Here is a 7724-nt window from a genome sequence, read left to right on the forward strand (position 1 = left end):
GCTTGGGATTCTCTCTGGAGCACAAACAGAAAACTCAGTTTTAAGACAAACTCTTTAGTACGGTAGACATGCTCCAAAATAAATCTCTTATCATCTGTTCTATCAAAAACATATCCTCATGTGTCAGAATTTCAGCTCTTTATATTAAACTGTTCTGCATAGGTTCAAAAAGCTTCATGATAACACTGAAAGTTGCAATAAAACAGTCCTAAGTTTTCAAGATGGAAATCTTATTTTTAGAAAGAACAGCTGTGTATAGTCATTATTCAACACCTGTGTAGGTCAGCATCTAGGTCAGTATTTTTCAGGTGTTGGTGCTTAACACAAGTGGGCTATAAAACTTGAACCATGTAAGTCTTGTTGGAGGTCACAGAGTTGTCTGCTGTACTTGGCATTTGGCAAATCAAATTGCTTTAAAATATAACATGATTTTCAGTGACCTTGAGAATCAATGGCTTTTCTTGTAGGTTCTGTCCAGTATGTTAGGAAGCTGTAAGGGGAGAGATGGTGGTGATTGTCTATACAAATCAGTCTAATTTTAATAAGGATCTTAAAATATGAGTCTTATGTCTTGGCCTCAGTGTTCTAGTTCAACAATTTCTGATGATGAATAGACTTGTTGCTGGGGTTTTGGGGCTTTGTTCGTTAGTTTCAGGAAGGTTTTAATTTTTTTTAATCTACAGATTGCTTTTAATGTGATTTATTTATTTATTTATTTTTGCATGGTGGGAATATATTCTTACTTCTGTTTCTTAAGATGCTTTATGAATACTTCCTGTGCAGTGATGATCGGTTCTAATTCTGCACCTTTACCTAGATAAGATACCAGGAAGCTGGACAATATTTTCTCACAAACTTCTACTTAAAACTGGAACAAAGGTGAGACATCATGAGTTCCAGACTATCCACTTGAGCACACAATGATTTTGAAATGCTTAGCATATAGTACCATAATGTAATGACCCTGGTATTATATTGCACTTTATTGTAAGTGGTGTGAGAGTGATCGTATGTTGTGTTAGACTCGTAAGAAGGCCATTGAAATATGGTGATCTAATGTTGGAAAGCAACTTTTATGTTTGAAGGCTCTTGAATTTGAAGTTTATTGCACTCCTGTTGATTTGGTCAATTGTGAAAATACTTCCCTGGATGCTTATTTTCTTGCTGTGTTATGTCTCCCAGTTTAAGATGAAGCTCCTTTCTTTTTATTTGAAAGGGAATTTTTGCCTCAGTTTTATTTGGACGAACAGAAGGTGGTGCTTGACTTGAAGCTCTTTCAATCATCTTTCAAATGTTACCAATTAAAATCAGGTTTTGATTAATTAGTTTACTCATTAGGACAGAGACAAGAAAGTCATGAATGCTGGTGAGATGCATTCAGAGCAAATCATGGGAGGAAAGTGTCAAGGAAAAGAAGCCATCAAAGGACACTGATCATTTTGCTATAGGACATCCTCCAGCAGCCAGCTCAAACTGGTTTGAATGAAGTAACACAGAAACAAGCTATCACTTATAAGTAGTTTGATGCTAATAAAAGCACCCTTCCTTGAGTGTGAGTGAATGGTTGCACATAATATTTTTCAAATACCAGGCTACCACAGCAAAGTAAGTGTCAAGGGTATGTGCATGTCCTCAATCAATCTTAGTTTAGTTCAATTTTATCCTCTTATTTTAAGAGATGTGTGGTATCCACTATGCCAAAGGAGAGAATTGCTTTTGGAAGTAAGGAAAGGGTGTGTTATTGGGCTCTGTATCTCTAGTTCCCATTTATTTAAAGCTACATATTGTTAGCACTAGTGCTTTCTCTGTCACTTTCATAATGCCATTTATGTAGAGGCCTTGAAATTGTCTTCACACTGAGTATGAAGATCGCCATCAGTTCTTCCTGTGTCACCACGTAGTTAAAGCTTGCAGCAGAATGATACCACTGTAACACTGGGAGAGCTGTGCTGTGGTTGAAGTCCTGGAGGAGGCGTGGTGAACTGGCGGTATGATGTCTGGCTGTAGAATGGGGGGAGAATTCATCTGAGAAAGAGCAAGTTGCTGATAGAAAATTCTTTCTAGTGCTCATCCAAAAAAATGGAACTAGAAATGTCAGAATCCAGGGCATCTCTTGTAAATGGTAACTTCGGCCTTCCTGAAGTAGCAGTTTAAGACTTGTTTGGTTAAGTTCCTATCAGCTAGCTCTGGGTCAGAAGTAAAAACATTAAAATATGTTCTACATTACAGTGATATGAACTTAAGGGAACTCCTTTAAATGTGAACATAACCTTCTTTAAATTTTTTTAAGAAGTTGACAAGTGCCTTTCAGCTTCTTTGGGGAGCTACTGTTTCCAAAGGCAGTAGCTCTCCTCTTTATACTCATGTTTAGTGCAGTATTTTCAAGGAAGGCCTTGAACAGGGGGTAAATCAGGATGTCATTGGTCATATAGAAAAATCACAAAGCAACTTGAAAATAAAACGCATTTGAGACTGTAGAACATCTGTGACCATAGAATGGTTTATTCAGCAGTTAAGTGTCATTTTAAAATATTGAACTTAAAAAGCAGCACTCAGTTGTTCTCTTTCTACTAGTTAGCTTTGATTACTTATCACAAAACTGCACTGGAATTGTTCCCTGTAGCCAGAAAATAAGTTTATTTTATTTTCCTCTGTTTTGTTTGATGCTAGTCTATCAATGCAGATCTGGTTTACTCTGTTGCTTTCACCTGTGAAAGTATTTTTCCGAAAACAATAGATGGTTCCAGGATGTGGCTTCTCAGGAAAAAAACACATGCTCTGCCAGCAGTGGCTCCCAGTTGGGAGATTGGCTCCACCAATCTTTCAGCTTGGGTGCTGTAGCAATCAGCAACAACTTTTACTGATGTATCCTAGGGGAAAAAAAAAAAAAGTACATTCCTAAGGTGAATTATATTCTCAATGAATTCAAGTCAGGGAAACAACCTAAGACACTTTCAGTGCTTTCTGTGTGGCTTTAGTTTCTCTTGTAAGTTGATATTTTGGTTTTAATACAGTAGGTATTTGGCAGTCTTTGTTTTCTTTCAAACATAAGGGGAATCTGTATCTAGAAACCCACTTAAAACTTTCTGGTTGGATGGTTTGATCTGGAAAGAGTATGTCAGTTATGAACTTTCCTGCCAACCACTTATTTTTGAAGGAAGGGATTCTGATGTTTTCTAAGCTGAAAACTGTTGCAAGTAACAATGATGAAAAAATCTACAGCTGGTGAAGCCCATCTAAGAATGATTTTACTGGTGCAGAGAATGAAAAGATAGCATCTTTGACACAGGGAAAGGAGCTTCAGGTTTAGTTTTAGAACTTCTGTATCCTGAAAACACTCTTATAAAAGAAAGTCTATAATACTGACTATTGTTTATTTTATTCCTTAATGTGAAAGTTGTGGCTTTCATAAGCAGATACTATGTTCAGCAATGTGAAATTCAAATTTCATAAAATTGAGTGAATTGGACCCCACAATACATTCAAGTTTTTTTTTTTCCCCTTAGAAAATTTCCAACAATGAGCCAGCACTGCTTATTTTTTCCACAGTAGTGTTTTAACATGTAGTCTGCCTGTCCTCTACCTTTTCTTTCTGTAAAAACGTGTTTCTTCCTGCATCTTGTTACTTCTTGGTAAGATGCTGACCTGTGTTTATTTCTACCCAATTTTTTTATTTGTCCGACAGCAGCAGAATAAGTAAAAAGTCTTACACTTAGTGTGTCATTCATACATTTACTTGCACTACTCTAATGTCATTATCCTAGTAGGACCAATAGTGTTACTAGGTATGAATAACAAAGCGGAATTATGCTTCCTAATCTATCTGAAATATCAATACGAAATCGTCTTAGCTTCTAAAGGAAGAAAATGATTGACTGCTTTGTTTCTGGTTATTTAAATTAAAAATTTCAAGTGGAAGTGAGGACTGTTGATACATTATCCAGAATTCAGAGGAAATCAATAAAAACCTTAATGACCTCCCTACACTGTTCTTTAGATTGTGTTAGTCACATCTTGGGAGAGCACTATGGCCATCAATCAAGCAAACAAATTACTTTATTTTCATATTGTCAACATGGTGGCAGCCCTTGCTTAATCTTTTCAAGCTAGTTCTGAAATTCTGCATGAAAAATAGAACAGGAAAAAGATTCTGAAAGGATGATGAACTTGAAAGAATATACAACCAGTAATTCAGATACCAAATGAACTTTAGAAAACCAATTTGTGTTCTTTCCAAGAATAGAATCATCTAGGTATGTAACCCTTTGCCTTCTTGTGTTGAACCTGGAGAACAGATAAAATGAGCAAAAAGATTCTGTAACAACCATACAAGTGTAGACTAAGGACACGTGCTGTCCAATTTCTGAGATCTCTATTGGTTATAGTGAATATAAAAAACTCAGAATAACAATTTTTTTAATCAAAATTTTGTTGTAATTCATTGTGACAGAATAGAAACTCAGTTCAAGTTTGTTCTTATGGCTGCTAATGCATATATCCTAACAAAATTCTGTTTGTTCATTTGTCATGGTTCGAACTATGTTTGTTGGGCAGCTGATGACTGAGTTTATTGCTCCCAGAATGCTAGAAGCTGTTAGTAGAGGAATATACAAGGAGGAATTCAACACTGCTGAATTCATGCATCAAAGTTGGAGCAATGAAATGGCAGTGGGCTTAAAACAAATGAAATGCAGAGCTGTTTTGTGTGAATTAAGTTAGAGGCTGTAATCTTTAATGTTTAGATGAGGATGATTAGAAATATTTATGGATACCAGCTCCATCAGTGACCATTAAAACAATGTCTTGGATACTGCCTTTACTTCACTTTCAGTCCCTGTTTGCTCAGCATAGAGGCCACACTTGAGAAGGATCACCTTATTCATATTTTTTATGTTCTTGGGTGAGCATTTCATTAGCTTGAGAACATTTCATTTCTTGAGAGAATAAAAAGAGACGACTGTTTTCTCTAGAGACTATGCAGCTTTTTGGTCCATCTTCTCCATCTGTGATAAGTTTTTGGATGAATTTGACCCTCAAATGTGAGGGCTACTCTCAGAGGCATTACTTTCAAAGTAATTACTCCAAAAGTTTTTTTTTTTTTTGTTTTGTTTTTTTTTTCTGTAGAAATCAAAGCTTCAACACAAAAACAGCATTGCCTTTTCTCTCCACCACCCCCAGTAATATTTCTTTGTCCTCTGAAGGGATGCTGGCAAACCAGTTTGTTGCTCTGGGATCAAATTAAAGATAGTTTCTTTGATCCCAGGTGACTGATTACCTGAATTTCACTGCACAAAATGTTCAATTTCTAATAAGAGTTATTCATTAAAGTCACAATCCAAATTCCTGATTTAGCTGAATAACTATTTTCCTGTTTATTGATGCAAGCCTAGTTTGCAATTGAAATGTTTTTAATGGTTGGCTTAATGAAGGAAGAAGTTGTATCATAGGACAAAAACAAACAAAAAGTCACTATGAACAAGACTTATAGTACCATAGTTTTCTTCTGCTTTTGGTTTATAAATCAGTGATCCTCTTTTGTTGTCAAAACTGCTATGAGTCTGCTGGGTAAAGCTGTTCTCCTTATCCTCATATGTTCGGCTTTTATTTTTTATTTTTTGCTTTTATTTTTTTTTTTTTACAACATTATTTTTATAACATTAAAGGGGTTGAAATTTCACAAGAAGCTAAGAAAAATGTTAGTTTCTTTTCTCATTTGCATGGCAGCACATTTTTTTTTTTTTTTTTTAAATAGAAGTTTTCCAACCTAAATACTTGAATAAGACTCCATGAACTAGGTAGACTTTTTCTCAATCAACTGGAAGTCTGTTCAGGAAAATAATATTAATAGAGACTTGCCTAATATTGGTACATCAGTCAGTATGATGCCATTATCTCAAACATCCTCACAGCTACTCTAAAATACATTGGTTCTTATAACTTTCAGGGCTTTGTAGATGGAAAAGAGTTGCAATATCCCCCCCCAGAACAGAGAAAATCTAAATGATGTGGAAGCTCAAGAATTGATTATTGTTCTCACATTTGTTTATACTAGCACACTCAGACTTCTTTCAGGAAGGGTATTTGTCTTTTTCAGGTTGGATTATTTTTGAAGTGCTTAATTTTAAAGAGTCAATGCAAACAAACCTTCTGCTGATTTCTCATGGATACTAGCTTGCAAAAGAGAGGTTACTCTGTTGAGATTAATAAAAAATTCATCAGAAGATCCTGCCATTTTTTTTTTTTCAGTTCATCATGATCTCAGCCATATTCCGACAGTCTCATTCTGTGAGAGAAAAGTCAAGGCGCATAAACCAAGGGGATCAGTGATCAACTGCTGTATGGTTGGAATGCAAGGATACAGAAGACGTGGTGTCTCTAAAATAATTCACATTTTTATATGATGGGATATTTTCTCTACTAGACTCTGCTTGTATGATTCAGTTCAGATAAGAATACTAGTAATCCTTCCAGTAATGGTAAGAAAATTTGGGTCAGAACTCAACAAAAATCTCCTTCATTATTTGTCAAGATTTAAGTACATTATTTTTATAACTGAATAATTTACATCACTAGTTTGCACTTGTACACATTAGTTTAGATCAAGCTTATTGTTTATTACAATTATAATTAGTTCAGTTCATTCTAGACAATTGGAGGGTTGAAGTAGAAAGTAAGAAAAAAGTTTTTTCTCCTTGTTTTATTAAATGTCTTACCTTTGATGCACAATTGAGTAAATGACATTCCTGCTTGGCAAAAATCCTTAGACGCATTACATTTTCATAACTACTGATCTGCCTTAAACAGATCCAGCTGTGATTTTATGCATGCAAAAATTTATGTCATGATCTTTAAGCTATTAGATTTTTTTTTTTAATTTAATTAGTATGAAAGTCATTTTGAATATCTAGCTTTAGAGTTACGATATTTTTTTCTGATAACCTGGAGTAATTTAAACACTACAGACCGACTGATCCCTTTCAGGTAATCTGTAGCATTATATAATATCTTTCAGATATAGAGAACAATTCAGACTTGTTACTATTCATGAAGTTGGGTCTAGACTCACTGTCTACCAGTGTGCAGTCTTTGTTGTGATTTTTCCTTGTGGTATTTACTGCGGATAACTCAGCATGCAATGTTGACTCTCTGACTTAGAAATCATCCACGTGATCTTACATTCTAATGACAGATGGAGTAAAATGAGATGTGGGAGAACCAGGGAGCAAAAGATCAAACTGATGTAGGTTGAATGTTATTCATGTCTTAAAAATGATTAGAGACATTTCAGTCTAGACAACTTTGGTCTGACTTTTGTAGATGCTTTTTGATTTTTGGTTGTACAAAGTTTGTACAAACCACTTTGAACGTGGAAATTACAAGATACAAAAGAGTTTTAGATATCTCATTTATTTTCAAGAAACATATAAATTCTGTTAACTGCTTGGTATATTTCAGTTTAGATGTCCAGTTCATATCTGTCCTTTGCTTCAGTACCTTCTAGATGTTTTTCTAGATGGAACCAGATGTTAAAAACAAAATATCATTGAGTTTGTAAAGACGGTGATTAGGGATCAGGTTGTAAATCAGATCTTCAGGAATGTGGAATGTTTCAAGGAACAGTGTTAAGATAAAAAAAATCTTTACTACCTGTATAAAAGGATTTTCTTCCAACTTTTTCTAAAGTATGTGATGAATGATAAAGAGCTAGCATGAAAGTGTGCCCC

General features: G+C 34.9%; 1 long non-coding RNA gene across 1 annotated transcript; it reads left to right on the forward strand.

Annotated features, from left to right (window-relative positions):
* The first annotated feature begins 377 nt into the window (after nucleotides 1–377).
* On the forward strand, nucleotides 378–6774 carry LOC149916008 (uncharacterized). Its single transcript, XR_016470931.1, has 3 exons — nucleotides 378–463; nucleotides 818–879; nucleotides 6247–6774. It is a non-coding gene; the product is annotated as an uncharacterized LOC149916008 (long non-coding RNA).
* The last annotated feature ends 950 nt before the right edge of the window (nucleotides 6775–7724 follow it).

The sequence above is a fragment of the Phasianus colchicus genome, chromosome 14 (assembly GCF_987193195.1).
Source record: "Phasianus colchicus chromosome 14, bPhaCol1.hap1.1, whole genome shotgun sequence".
Classification (NCBI taxonomy): Eukaryota; Metazoa; Chordata; class Aves; order Galliformes; family Phasianidae; genus Phasianus; species Phasianus colchicus.